The 15,161-nt window shown below is 36.9% G+C and overlaps 1 protein-coding gene across 1 annotated transcript in view; it reads right to left on the minus strand.

Moving 5' to 3' along the window:
* Positions 1-14,862, minus strand: part of ndst3 (N-deacetylase/N-sulfotransferase (heparan glucosaminyl) 3) — a 165,599-nt gene extending 150,737 nt beyond the window's left edge. Inside the window, exon 1 of the transcript XR_013797959.1 lies at positions 14,646-14,862. The gene's annotated coding sequence lies outside the window, so the exon portion shown is untranslated. The remainder of the gene's footprint in view (positions 1-14,645) is intronic.
* Positions 14,863-15,161: the final 299 nt, after the last annotated feature.

Below are 15,161 nucleotides of genomic sequence, written 5' to 3' on the forward strand. Positions count from 1 at the left end.
GAACTTCATGCGGAGTGTGGTGGGCGTATCTGCTTTCCGTTAAACTCCATGGGATTCAGAGTTTGAGTATCTGAAATCTGAACAAGACCAATACATGCCAGAACACCCTAAAGCTTCCTCCCGAATCTATTGATTCCAGCTCAGTTTCCAAAAAGCTCTATTTCTAGAAACTCTGAAGGAGCATTAAACAAACCCTACCACTGAATGCATCAAAATGTTTAGAGGCAACCTGAGCCACATTAGCATAAAGGTTAGTGGTCCTATAGTAGATGAAATGAATCCACATGCTGTTATTAAATAGAGTCGACTGATTTATTACAGCAATTAAAGTCCAATTCACACTGCCTCAACAAATGCTACCAAATTCCCATGCTTGTTTGGTCAGTGTGTTTGCTATCATTATGTTGACAATGGTGAACAGAAAAAAAAACATGAAACATTATAAATGTGCGATGTGTGTATAATGCAGTTTTCCTACTCCCCATCAAAGACGGAATGTGGAATGTTTAATTGTGCTGTCTCATATTGTGTCTGTTGAGCCACACACACACACACACACACACACACACACACACACACACACACACACACACACACACACACACACACACACCAGGTCCATCAGCTGCTGTTTTTCAACGGTTTCTCTCAAGGCCGTTTGCACACTCTTCATCTTCAAGGACGGATTCACCTTTGCACAACACAGCAGTGTTCTCCCTCTCTCTGTCTCCGTTTGTTGTACTAATGAAATAACACTTTTACCTCTTTAAATCCCGCAGATGCTTTTCTTTTTCCACCCTTATAAAGAGATACAGAGTGAAAGTGAGAGCTTGTATTTCATGGCAGACCAATTTCAGGTGGCTTGTAGTCATCGAAATGCCTTTTTCTGTAAGCGTATGTGTGGTGTGTGTCCTCTAAGTGACCATGTTCTGTAAATAGGGTCATTACAAAGATATCCAGCAGGCATCCCAGGTTAACTGAGCCAGTTAAAAAAGATAACTGATTAAACTAGTAAGGGAATAAAGTATTAGCCTATACTGTAAATTGTTTTATAAGCAATAAATACAATTATGAAATGGACTGACTGAATGCCCTGGGGCCCCAAGAGAAACTGTGACATATAGTGTGCCTTACCATGGGGACTGTGCATGGGAACAAATCCCCCCCCCCCCCTCCTTCAAAAATCGAATAAAAATAAATAAATAAAAACTGCAGTGAAAACAAGTAATTTAGTGACACTTTCTACAAACACACAAATTATTGGGTAATATTTTTATACTTTTAGAATCTGCTCCAAACTTGCAAATTACAAATAATGGTATGTAAGCTTTACAGCTACTACAATACTGGTGGTGACTGAACCAGATGGAGTCAGAGCCCTGATATACCATTCAGAAGAACCGGATGGAACCAACATGTTGACTTTAAGCATCTAAGGTCAAGTTGTATGAGCACAGGCAGGATAAAAAATACTAAAACTAAAAAAATAAAGGCTGTTCCTGGACTTTAGAGAGGCTAAAGCAATATGCCACAACACACATGCAGAAGAAATGAACAGTGTAAAATTTCAATCAATAAGCACTCATGCCCTTAAGAAAACAGGCTGACCTCATCATATGCCTTTAATAAATGAGTGAGAGATAGATACATTTCAGAAGTATAGAATAGAGAATGTGTCTTAATGTGAATATATAATGAGTGTGTCTTTATATGATATATCAGTATATTATATATTCACATTATGTGATAATACTGAACAGATACACAGTTATAAACATAAATAATTTAGATCTAATTGGAAATGAGTCTGGTAGACTAACACAGCATGATGAAACACTGCCCTCTGTTGACTCACACAAACACACTCAAATCCACCGAATCCACCTGACAGCTGTGGATCTCAAACTTACATTTTATATCAAAGTACAGGTGCAGATTTTTTGTATACTTTTAAAGTAAGTAAACATATACCGGCACACAAAATCTGCCATGTTGCTACTTCTCAGACCTGCTTGCAAGTGTGTGTAAATGCCAGCAGTCAGAGTGACATCAGCTGCTCTGACATCTGCCACAAATGTCAATCATACAGCATATCTTATGTTCCGTCTCATCGTGTGTGTGTGTGTGTGTGTGTGTGTGTGTGTGTGTGTGTGTGTGTGTGTGTGTGTGTGTGTGTGTGTGTGTGTGTGTGTGTGCGTGTACTTCGCTTGTGGATTTTGAAATAGTTGTGTATTTTAAGGACAGCAGCATTACAGCAGCACAACAGGATTACCGTCTTTCTTTCAAAAAAAAAAAAACTAAAACTAAGATCATCATCATCAAAACGGGGGGAGGGGAATAGAAAAAGGTCTGACAATTATAGATTTAAATATTTTCAGTAGCCACTTTCTTTCTGCAGACCATGCTGAAAAACGGGACGTAGCTGCATTGCTGCAATGATGACAAATGAAGTGGCACTGTGCGTCAGCTTGCCCAGCTCATTTTATTCAGATTTAGGCTACTATTGCTTGTTTAACAGATGCTTTTATGACTTACACCAATGAGAATAATACAGGCAGAAGCCATTAATAAAAGGATTGGCCAATTTTAGTGCTACAATACCACATTTCAATTGAGTAGAAAAGTAGGGAGAGCAGGGATGATTAGCATAGGGTTCATTTCTGGTTCATGCTCCAAAAGAAAAGCAATATTTTTTAATGTTTTTTTTTTCTGTCAACATTTTTTTTAATAAGTGAAATATATTTAAAATATAATTCTATTAAAACTATTATTAATAATGAAAATAATATATGGATGATGTAATTAAAACAACTTAGCAAAAAAGTCTCCCCACAGGTTATGCAAGTAATTTAAAAAAAAGTATTAAAACCATTATAAAAATGGTTCAGATATCATAGTTAATCATATTATTTGTAAAAGAAAAATTATATATTATTAATAAAAAAACAATAATATAAGACAAATATGTGTTGAGTCGTGCAGTTCAATATTTTCATATATTTGTTGCTTTCCTTTTAAAACTAAAACACTGCATTGTGCCAACCAGCACCATATCTGTGCCAACCGTCCTTGTATTGAGAATGTTTTCTTAATTTTTATTCCACCAGAGACATTCAACAAAGAATAAAAACTCTTCCAACAAACCCTGCTCTCCCCCATGCCATGACGACAGATCAGACATTTAAGTGCAGAACAACAGAAATACAAGGGCAACTCAATACATTAAGGACTACATTAAAGAAAGCATACAGAGAGGCTAAATAAATGATCAGATTAATTTGGCAGCTCAGCTGATATGGAGTGGGATGTTTGTACACTACACACAGTAAAAAAGAACAAGAGGCATGTGTTTATTGTTGCTGGCTGCAAACCGACTTTCACATTGTATGAGGTGACATACTTATTGTGTGCGTGAAATAAATATTTAAGCAGCATCCGAGCTGGGTGACAGAACCATTTGAACAAGCAATTACACATTCAGTTGCTAAATTTAACCATTCATTTTCTATTATGCATTATGGTTGGGGTTATACACTGGCAAAGAAACAGGCAGTGCATGTGAGAAATACGATGCATGTGAAATCATGTGTGTGATTTTCTGTGTCAGGTTGTTGGGAAGGTGCTCAAATGTTTCAATCCGTCCCAGAACCGTCCAAGGTATCAAGAGACAAACTGAGATTGAGCGGTTTCATTCCTTCACTGATCATAGCAGGACACCGTGATACATGCACAGATTTGAGAGAAATAAAGAGAAGGTCTAATCAAGTATAATCAAACCTATTAGTTCAGACCCTCCGAGAGAAGATTATAAAATATATAATAATATATAATTAAATCTGTATATGCATGCGTGTGTGGGGTGGGGGTCCTTGAGATGAGAGCAGATTTCATATTAGCTAAATAAATGAAATAAGTATGAATAGCATTGGATGATGAAGGGATGGATAAAGGGATAATCAATTTCACATGGGCAGGAAGCTAAGAGACTGTCCTGTTCACACACACACATTGGGTTTTAATGTTTTATGGGAACATTCCATAGACATAATTATGTTTACACTGTACAAACTGTATCTATCCTCTAACAATAACCCTTCGTCCATCACTTCATATGATTCATTTTTAATAAAAACGCCTAAACAACGTCCACACACGCTGGTGCACCTATAATTATGAGGACATACAATGCGTAATGGTTTTTATACTGTACAATCTGTATATTATATCCCCTTACACTAACCCTTCGTCCATCACTTCATATGATTCATTTTTAATAAAAACATTTAGTATGTTTTTCAAGCCATTTTAATTAGGAGGAAATGTCCTCATGAACCATATTTACGTTGTAATACCCATGTCATTATACAAATTTGTGTCCTCATAAATCATGTAAACAAGCATGACGCACACTCATTAGGTTAACTATCTAAATTAAGACATTGCTTAGACTTCTGATGTTTTAATACTGAAGAAGAGGTTTGGGGAGTTTTTATCAAGTTTAGCTCACTTCTGTGTAGTTATTTGTCCCCAAAATATGGTTGTAGGTAGGTACACACACAATTTATTTAACTCTACTTAAAAGAAATATGAAACTCAGTGAAACTAACTTCAAACACAGCACTGATGCAATTTAAGTAGTTGCCATTATAGTCAGCACTGAGTACATTGAATAAACTGCTAGTGACAGAACATTAGGCTACTGTTTGCATTTCACAGGTAACTTACATAAACTGTTATCAAACACAAATTGGGTCAAAAGGATAATTGATCAGATTATTTACTATATTTGCGTTTCTGAAGGGCAAAGCTGAATCCCTGGAGAGAGAAAACCACAACAACAACAAATCTGGTGGTATATCATGGTAGGGTTCACCAGGGTTAATATGTACCATAGGTTTTTATTTTACTCACAGCCCTAATTAAAAACATACACCACCACAGCAGTTTCCTATAATCCTGTTCATTCATTTGCACTGGAAAATGTTCCTATGTTAACTGTGAGCAGTGACAAGAGATTATACAGTGGGGAGAACAAGTATTTGATACACTGCCGATTTTGCAGGTTTTCCCACTTACAAAGCATGTAGAAGTCTGTAATTTTGATCATAGGTACTCTTCAACTGTGAGAGACGGAATCTAAAAAAATCCAGAAAATCACATTGTATAATTTTTAAGTAATTCATTTGCATTTTATTGCATGACATAAGTATTTGATTCATCAGAAAAGCAGAACTTAATATTTGGTACAGAAACCTTTGTTTGCAATTACAGATATCATACGTTTCCTGTAGTTCTTGACCAGGTTTGCACACACTGCAGCAGGGATTTTGGCCCACTCCTCCATACAGACCTTCTCCAGATCTTTCAGGTTTCGGGGCTGTCGCAGGGCAATACAGACTTTCAGCTCCCTCCAAAGATTTTCTATTGGGTTCAGGTCTGGAGACTGGCTAGGCCACTCCAGGACCTTGAGATGCTTCTTACGGAGCCACTCCTTAGTTGCCCTGGCTGTGTGTTTCGGGTCATTGTCATGCTGGAAGATCCCCAGCCATGACGCATCTTCAATGCTCTTACTGAGGGAAGGAGGTTGTTGGCCAAGATCTTGTGATACATGGCCCCATCCATCCTCCCATCAATACAGTGCAGTCGTCCTGTCCCCTTTGCAGAAAAGCATCCCCAAAGAATGATGTTTCCACCTCCATGCTTCACGGTTGGGAGGGTGTTCTTGGGGTTGTACTCATCCTTCTTCTTCCTCCTAACACGGCGAGTGGAGTTTAGACCAAAAAGCTCTATTTTTGTCTCATCAGACCACATGACCACCTCCCATTCCTTCTCTGGATCATCCAGATGGTCATTGGCAAACTTCAGTCAGGCCTGGACATGAGCAGGGGGACCTTGCCGTGTAGTTCTGGGCTGATCCTTCACCTTCCTCATGATCATTGATGCCCCACGAGGTGAGATCTTGCATGGTGCCCCAGACCGAGGGAGATTGACGGTCATCTTGAACTTCTTCCATTTTCTAATAATTGCGCCAACAGCTGTTGCCTTCTCACCAAGCTCCTTGCCTATTGTCCTATAGCCCATCCCAGCCTTGTGCAGGTCTACAACTTTATCCCTGATGTCCTTACACAGCTCTCTGGTCTTGGCCATTGTGGAGAGGTTGGAGTCTGTTTGATTGACTGTGTGGACAGGTGTCTTTTATACAGGTAACAAGTTCAAACAGGAGCAGTTAACTTAATACAGGTAATGAGTGGAGAACAGGAGGGCTTCTTAAAGAAAAACTAACAGGTCTGTGAGAGCCGGAATTCTTGGTTGATAGGTGATCAAATACTTATGTCATGCAATAAAATGCTAATTAATTATTTAAAAATCATACAAACTGGATTTTTGTTTTAGATTCCATCTCTCACAGTTGAAGTGTACCTATGATAAAAAATTACAGACCTCTACATGCTTTGTAAACTAGAAAAACCTGCAAAATCAGCAGTGTATCAAATACTTGTTCTCCCTACTGTAGGCTATATTATTCTATAATTAATTTAATAAAGTTTATATAATTATTATATAAACTGCGCGATTAAATCGCAATTAATATGAAATCGCACTTGAACCGATTGGGATTATTGCGATTATGAAATGGCAAATGATGCGATTATTTTTTCTATATAATCTGTAAACGCTGCTCCATCTGAAAGCACTGTGAGTTTGAGTCACTTATAACGTGCGTTTAAAAAAGCAACACGCGTCAAACATCTTTCCAGACATGAGAAGCATTTATGAACCTCGTCCAACAAAAAACAACATTTAATCAATTAAAGCATTTAAATATTATGTTTATTCAGCTACAGCAACAGTATGATGCATAGACATCATATAGATAGACTGCCTACTAGCGCGGTCGAGCCGTGGGGCCGCCATCTTAAACCGGTCACCCGCTCCACTCAGTGTAATCTGTATGGCCGGTGCAATGAGCTGTCAGTGCATTTAATTAATCATACCTCACTGAATACCCAACTGATTTTCACGCGGGGGTTTTTTTCTGCAAAGATCATTCATGTAGCTATGATACAGGACACATGGTTCGGCATATTTTAATATTCATAGTAGGCTTAACAGTAATATAATACTCTGATATAAGATATAAAGTGACCAGACGTCCAAAATCAAAATATGTGATGTAGGATATAAGGTATTTTATAAATCACACACTATAAATATGATAAAGAAGCAGAAACAGATAGTTGCAGTAAAGTAAGATATTTTAATAAGTTGAAGAAACAATAATGATTTGTGACACACACACACACTTACTCTCTCTCTCTCACACACACACACACACACACTCGATTTGCGCATCGCCGTCATGTGTCATGTGTGTATTACACAGGTAACGTTATTACATTGCTTCCTGATATCACGTGCGCAAACACAAATAACCTATATTTATATATGTTTATACTACAGGGCCGTTGAATGCTTGTATCTGATAACCGAGAAGCTCTTGTAATTATTACTTTACCCAACCTCTCCATGCCGAGTGATGCAGTAAACATAGCCTAAGTTAGCTAACGTTAGCTGGCTACGATTTCAGTACAGTAATATCAAAGATCCTTGCTCCTTCTCAATTATCTGGTAATATTCTATTCACAAAATACAACCAAAAGTACGGTAATGTTAAAATGTACTTGTGAAAAGTAATCCCGGGCCCTATTTGCGATGGTCCGCCGATTAGAACAGGAAAATGCTCCACAGTGCTCTGGAATCTAACTGCTGATAAGCAACGAAACTAGGAGTACGACCGGTTTAAGATGGCGGCCGTATTTCTCAGTGCCCAGCGGCCAATAGGGCATCTAGTCTCTATATAATATCTATGGTATGATGCCCATATGGGATTTCCTAGAATGACATGTGTTGTCTATTTCTGCGGTGAGGCAAATTTGGAGTGTCTGCGCGAGAGCGCCCTCTGGCGTTCAGATGGAGCAGTATTAACTACCTATCAGCCGTGCTGCACTGACAAGCTGCGCATAAAATAATCGCAGCCTTTGCCAAATCATGTGTGGTTTCATTTCGATTAACCATGATGCAGCCATAATTCAAATAATGTTTCACATGAAACAGTTATGCAGAGAGAATGGTTGGAAAACGACAGAGAACGACAGTGGAAAAGCGGCAAGTATGTAGTCTATTTTTGTTCATATTTGTTTATGATTTGTAGAAATGGATGCAAAAATGGAGCCTGAATTTATGTTAAATATTTTTTTAAATTCAGGCCAAAATCATACAATGTGTACCGGGCAAAAGCATGCGGTGGGTTTTAGTGACCAATCAGCTTGGTGAAATTAAATATACATCTTTGTGTCTGTGACGTGTTTTTGTGGTTAGAAGAATCAAATAAAATCTACATCTTCAGGGACGAAGTTACAAGAAGTAGTAACATCTCAAAGAGCCCTTAAAAACACACCAAATAAAATCAATAGCAAATCACAACACCGGCACCGGGGACATTAATATGAAGCTGAGGATGGGCTCCCTTGCATTGTGAAGCCTATGGACGTTTCATCCCATTATATGTATTTCACACCTGCTTTGTCACATTGCCATGCTGTGCCTCTCAGACAGACCTGGGAGAGACAAACAGAGAGAGAGAGAGAGCGTGTGTGTGTGTGTGTGTGTGTGTGTGTGTGTGTGTGTGTGTGTGTGTGTGTGTGTGTGTGTGTGTGTGTGTGTGTGTGTGTGTGTGTGTGTGTGTGTGTGTGTGTGTGTATTCTATGCTCTAGTGACAGTGTCTGCTTATCTGGCTGTGCCACTATGTGAATTTGTGAGTGCATGTTTACTCGTGATACACGCTCGCTGTGCGTTTAGGGCTATCACTCTCAGTGGAGTGTGACCATTGTCTTAATATGTGTAACAGGAAATGTGTGTATTTGAGTCGGCTTGCCATAATTTGGCCCCGGTCAAAGTTCAGTTTTAGGAGGGGTTGAGATAGAAACTATTGGTCTAAAATGGTCTAGAATAACCTATGGTGTGTAAACACACTATGACATTTAAATCAGTCTGCAAAATACCTTGTATGGTGCTGGTGCTTAATTACATTGAATAATGATAAATTCATGCAATGATAAAATGATTGATGAAATAATTAATTTCATCCTGTTTTTGACAGAAATCAATGCATCAGAGAAGGTCTTTCAGGGCAAAGGCTCTCTATCATCTCAATCTTTTCGAAAGCGTAAAAAAGCCACTCAGTTTGTTGCCAGATATGAGAGGAACCGCCTGTGCTTCAGTGAAGTTAAATCTACATGTCACCTAAATTCTACTGTGTGATCTGAACCCTGTTGCATTTAGCAACATCAAAGAAGCAATTCATATTCATGGAGAGAAAGACCTTCATTTAATCCCAACTGCGAAGCACACACACAGACACGCACCCCCTTTCTCACACACGCACACACTTTATGATATAAAGTGTGTTGTTTGTAAGAACCAGTTATGTGTATGTGTGAAGTTGAGAGGCAATTTCCTTTGTCGTCTCCTGCTGCGTGATTATTAAGCTGACTTTTTTGTCTTTCATTCTCCCAGCGCCTTTTCTCTCCCCTTGTGAATACAGTCTGCGCTAATAGACTGCATCTGTTAGCGGAATGTGGCTGCCAACCAATTTAACTGACCTGCCTTCTCAGTCTGGGTTTGTGTATGTGCGTGTTTGGTGCTGATAGCCACACAAACGCTTTGGCCAAATTCCACTGCTCTCTATAATCACAAAAAAAATCTGCTGTGTAATCAGTTTCACAGAAAGGGAAGTGAAAAACAAACTATCCAACACTCTAATTGTGACAATACAAGTATATAAATATATATATTATATAAATAAATTATAATCATAATCCTCCAGTTTGGCCCCATTGCTTCTATGAAACCTTGTTTAAGGAAAAGGGGAAATTCTAAAATAAATTTGTGATAATTAACACTGAGCTACAAATGCTGTAAATTGAGCTTAAAATCACCATGAAATCTAAATTTTACATTCTTGTTTTTTTTTTTTTTTTGTGGAAGGTTGCAGAGTTTATTTTATATGATTTATCAATGCACATTATAATAATAATAAAAAATAAAAAATAAAAAAATGTATGTGCCCTCAGAATCTTTAATCAAAAACATTACCGTGCTCACCCTGTCGCAATGACATATATTTTTCTGATGACATATATATAGGTATATATATATATAATGGTGTGAGGGCTGAGCAATAAAATTGTTCAATAGCCAGCAACCGTCACGCACATGAAACCATCACAGCAATTAGCAAAAAGATGACGATCCAATAATTGAATCAGTCCTGATGGACATATATGGTCTTATACTAAATTTTTTCTCATTCAAGAAGATGTTTCACATATATATATATATATATATATATATATATATATATATATATATACACCTCACAAAAGAGAAGAAAAGGTGGTTACAATTGTTGTTTAATGCCAACTTTACTGTAACTTGTATTGAACTATTAAATTCCTGTAATAATCTTTTTTTTTTAAATGCTTTGCCAACAGCCTTTGTATCGAGGTGGTCAAGTGTTTGGGACCTGAAGTGGGAATGTGGACTCAAATTAGGGGCGAAAAAAAAAGATGAAAGCATCACTTGTGTGTCCGCCACAAAGAGGCCTTGAGAAATTCTACACAAACACTGTAAAATAGACAGTTGTTCTACACACAAACACACACATGGAACTCGCATGGTCCACTTGAGGAAGATTTGTGCAATTCTGTCATCGGTGAAAGATAAGGGCAAAGTAAGGCGTTGAGGCACGAGTGAATAGGCAGCTGAGAGAGGGGTAAATAAAGACCTCACGAGTGGGTTCGGGCGAGAATGAATAAGAGAATGATTAAGTGGGAAAATAAAGGACATGAGGGAGAGCAGTCAGAGAGGATTGTAATGCAAACTACTCTCAGCGAGATCTGTTTTTGTCAGAGTCAGTCTGTTCAGAGACTGATGATTTAATGTCATCTAATGTCACTCACACATCATTTTATTTTCATCCCACATTTGAAGAGATGGGAGCTAAAAATAGTGGATAGAGACAATGCCAGGCTGATGACAGTGAGAGTGGCAATAACTGTAACTGTTGAAAATACATTATCTTACCAGAATCACGCGAGATACAGCCAGGAAGGGAATAATGGGAAATCTGAGTGTGTGTTCCAACACAAGAAGGTCAAAGGGCTCGTTTACAGTCTTAATCTTGTCAATGAAAATACTTTGAGGGGAAAAAAATAACCCAGCATGATATCTACAATCCAATAACAATGTTTACAAGAAGACAAATGTAGAAAAATTGTATTCAAATAATCCAATCAAAGCACATTGAGGATTGCACAGCTTCGCTTGAGGGTAAATGCGCTCACTCAAACATCTTAAATATGAGATTAATCAGCTGTATCCAACAACATAAACATAATATTACTGCTTACATTTGCACATACATTGAGGTGAATGCACTGGTGACTTGAACTAACTCACAAAACATAACATGTACAGTCTTAAAAACATGAATTCACAGTAATTTCTTAATAATAATTAAGTCTACGTTATTTGATTTATTTTAGGAGTTTGACTTTTCACAAGGACTCGTCTGTATTTTATGTTGATAATTCAATTCAATTTACATTACTGTTCAAAAGTTCAGATTTGAAATTAATACTTTTATTCGGAAAGGATGCCTTTATCTAAAGTAACAGTAAGCACTAATAATGTTACAAAATATTTCTTTTTTCAAATAAACCCTGTTCTTTTGATTTTTCCATTAATCAAAGGATCCTGAAAAAAAAGATAATGGACTTAAGAAATGTCATTCTGTAATAGCTTTTGTCCTAAATGAGATTCTAACCGAAATCGCCATGGTTACCAAACAGATAAGATGGGATTCTAAAGTTAGGATCTTTCTGTAATATGCCTCCAGGACAGGTGAGTATCTTGGGTGTAGGCGAGTGTGTTGAGGGTTACTTGAATTCCTTATGAAGCAGAGCGGGATAAAGTTGGAGTACAGGTAATGCCGATGGTGAACAGAGATCAATGGAGCACAGCTAGGGGTTGACAGGAGATCATTGAGCACAGGTAAGGATTTTAAGAGTCTGCTTGAGAACAGGGAGATTATCAGAACATTCGTTGGAGTACAGGTCAGGTAAACAGTTCGCTGGAGACAAGGCATGTAACTCTAGCAATACTACGATGCAGATAAGTAATCTGTATTCCAATGGAGAATAGACAATGGCTGAAGAGTGAGAGTGGCTTATGAAGGGGAGCTGATTGGAATGGTGATGTGCTCAGGTGCGGGTGATTAGAATTTGGGAGAAAGTGAGGTCCGTGTGTAACTGTTGGCGAATTCCAAACGGAAGTGTGTATCCCTATGCCTCACTCACTCCAAAGGGCAGAGCCTTTAAGGACTTTGGAGGGAGCAGGGCACTTGGAGGGAGCGTGTCACAATGTAGCTGTTTGGAAAGCATTTGGCAAAAGAAACAATGAAGACAATGTAGGCTAATTTCCTCATTATCTTCACCTGAAATGTTACCATGACAATTCAGCGCTGTGTCCATTCAGCGGTGAATCCATTCAGCTATTCTTTATTGCTGTTAATATAATTGTTGCAAAATATACATTTTATAATAAAGTTTCCAAAATATGCTTTATATATAGGCCTATTGCTTGTTCCGTCTCTGCTCATTTGTTTATTTACTAATATATTTATTTATTATTTATTGACTAAAACCGTTTTCCATTTAAATTCACATTTTTAGAGTAAATGGGTTAAAATCAATAAACATGACATGATGAAAAAGTGAATAAACAGAAAGGAAAAAAAAAAACTATGATTAAAACCACCAACTGTGTAAAAATGGACACTTCCTATAAAAATAGACACTTTTAGACTCCACCGGCAGTAAAATAACACCAGTTTAAATCAATCAGGCCTCCAGCAACTCAAGGCCGAATCAAATTAGCAACCACAATCGTTTTCAGCTTCAGTGAAAGAATCGACCTGATCAAGATGCTGAGGCCATAAACACATTATTCATTGTCCCTTTTTGCGAGACAGTTGGCTAAATGACAAATACAAAAATGACAGAAAATGCATGAGTGACTGTTAAAATTGTTTGACTTTTGAATCTTACATTTGCAGTATTACTTTTATAACTGTGAGCTGGTGCTTACAATGGACAATCTATACAGTCAGTCAAATTGCGTCAGAGCTGGATGGGGTCCTCTCTAGGTGGAACCATTTTAGTTAGTAATTTCACTGACTTGATTAACTTCACCTCGAAGCAGTGGTGAACTCAGCACTAATCATGCACTAACTATTTAATGTTTGTGGTCTAACATTAATCTCATCAAATACATTTTTAAAATTTAAATTAGTTTTCTTTTACCAAAATTAAGTGCAATTTTTTTTTAATAACGGATAAATGTAATTTTTATATAATTTCACTACTTTGGTTTAGCTGCTGCTAATTTTGCTGTCCTTGACTTCTCCACACTAACTAAAGAAAAATATCTTAAGAAATATTCCAGGTGTTTCTTCACTTCCCTCTAATCACAAAATGTAAAAAAAATTAAGAAGTTTTCTTATAAATATTGTTTTAATTGGTAATCATTCATTTTTCATCAAGTTAGTTTTTTTGTAAAGTTCTTTTGACAAACTGAATCTAGGTATTTTATGACATCATTCCTCATGAAGTGGCATTATATATGATGATTTTTGACAAAAGCACAAAAACACAGGTATAAATTAGGTTGAGCAATGGTTTTGTTTAATCTGTTATTTTTTGTTGTGTTAGTTGCAATATTTTTGAAAGTCATGTTCAAATTCAAGTTAAAGAACTTAAGTATCAGAATGACTCAAGTAATAATAATAATAATCACATTATATGATGGTAATAATTCAGTGAAATAGAATGGGACTCCTCAATACTATTAATTTTTATTTGTTTGTTTATTATTCTTATGGGGGTTGAGACCCATTTGAAATGAAAGCTCTTGAAAATGGCACTGCATGATTAGCCTACTGCAGACATACGTGTCAAATTCTGAAATTACACATTCACACTTAAGTCCAATTGAGTAACACCTTCTCTTGAAGATTTGCTTTAAGTTTAATCTACCCTTCCTCATGATTTTTCCTAGCAGAACAAAATGTAAAAGCTGCTCAATTTTGCACGACTTAAAAGAAAGGGGAAAAAACACTGTTAGATCTGGATTTAAACCGGTCTTTGTTTTGCTATAACTTGAGAAGCAACCCTACTGATTTTATGTAAAAATTTGGAAAATGGGAGCCCACTATTGCATTGCTCCTGTCCTGTGTGTAAATTTGATTTAATGTAGTGTTAAAGTGAAGGACAAATTAATTTTTTAATTTCAATTTTCATAAACTCAATTTTCATTAACTGCCGCTGAAACGGCTGATTCGTAACTTATAGCTACCTACACATTCAGACACAAAAGACCCACTGCCTCAAGATTTCCATATGCATATATATTGGTTGTTTTGCCAAAATGATCAGAAATTAAAATGAACCACAACTAAACACCGTTTGTTATTCCACAACATACAGAGAAAGCTTCAAAGATGATGCAAAATAAATATTTCTTACCGTGATTCCACTTTTACCAATCAGGACCGTTGAATAATCCACAAACGTTATTGCAAATCCCGCCATTTTTTATCATTTTGCAAATCCGTGTAAAAGTTTTAACCAACTATTCCTTCACTGCAGTAGGTCATCTATTAATTGACAGTTTAACAGTTGAGCTCAAGCCTCCGTAACTAATTCTAAAACGTCACTTCATTGTCCTTCCCATGACAGCGCTAAAACAACTTCCGTGTTCTGACTCACTCATAAAGACAGACTTTGCCACCATCTAAAGGCGTAATAATGTAACTTTCACTGAAGTCCATATCATGATCACTAGGCTAATAGATTTCTCTATACCAAACATGGCATATTATTTATATAAAATAATATTTAATGAACAACAACATTTAAATGAACAACAATAGCCATAATAAAAGACAATAGGAAATAAACAAGCAAACAATTCAGTCAAACTTATAAGCAACACTCTAGTAGGCATACAGGATTTAAGTGAAATAACCTAAATATAAAATT

This window comes from Phoxinus phoxinus (genome assembly GCF_949152265.1).
Source record: "Phoxinus phoxinus genome assembly, chromosome: 6".
In the NCBI taxonomy this organism is placed as follows: Eukaryota; Metazoa; Chordata; class Actinopteri; order Cypriniformes; family Leuciscidae; genus Phoxinus; species Phoxinus phoxinus.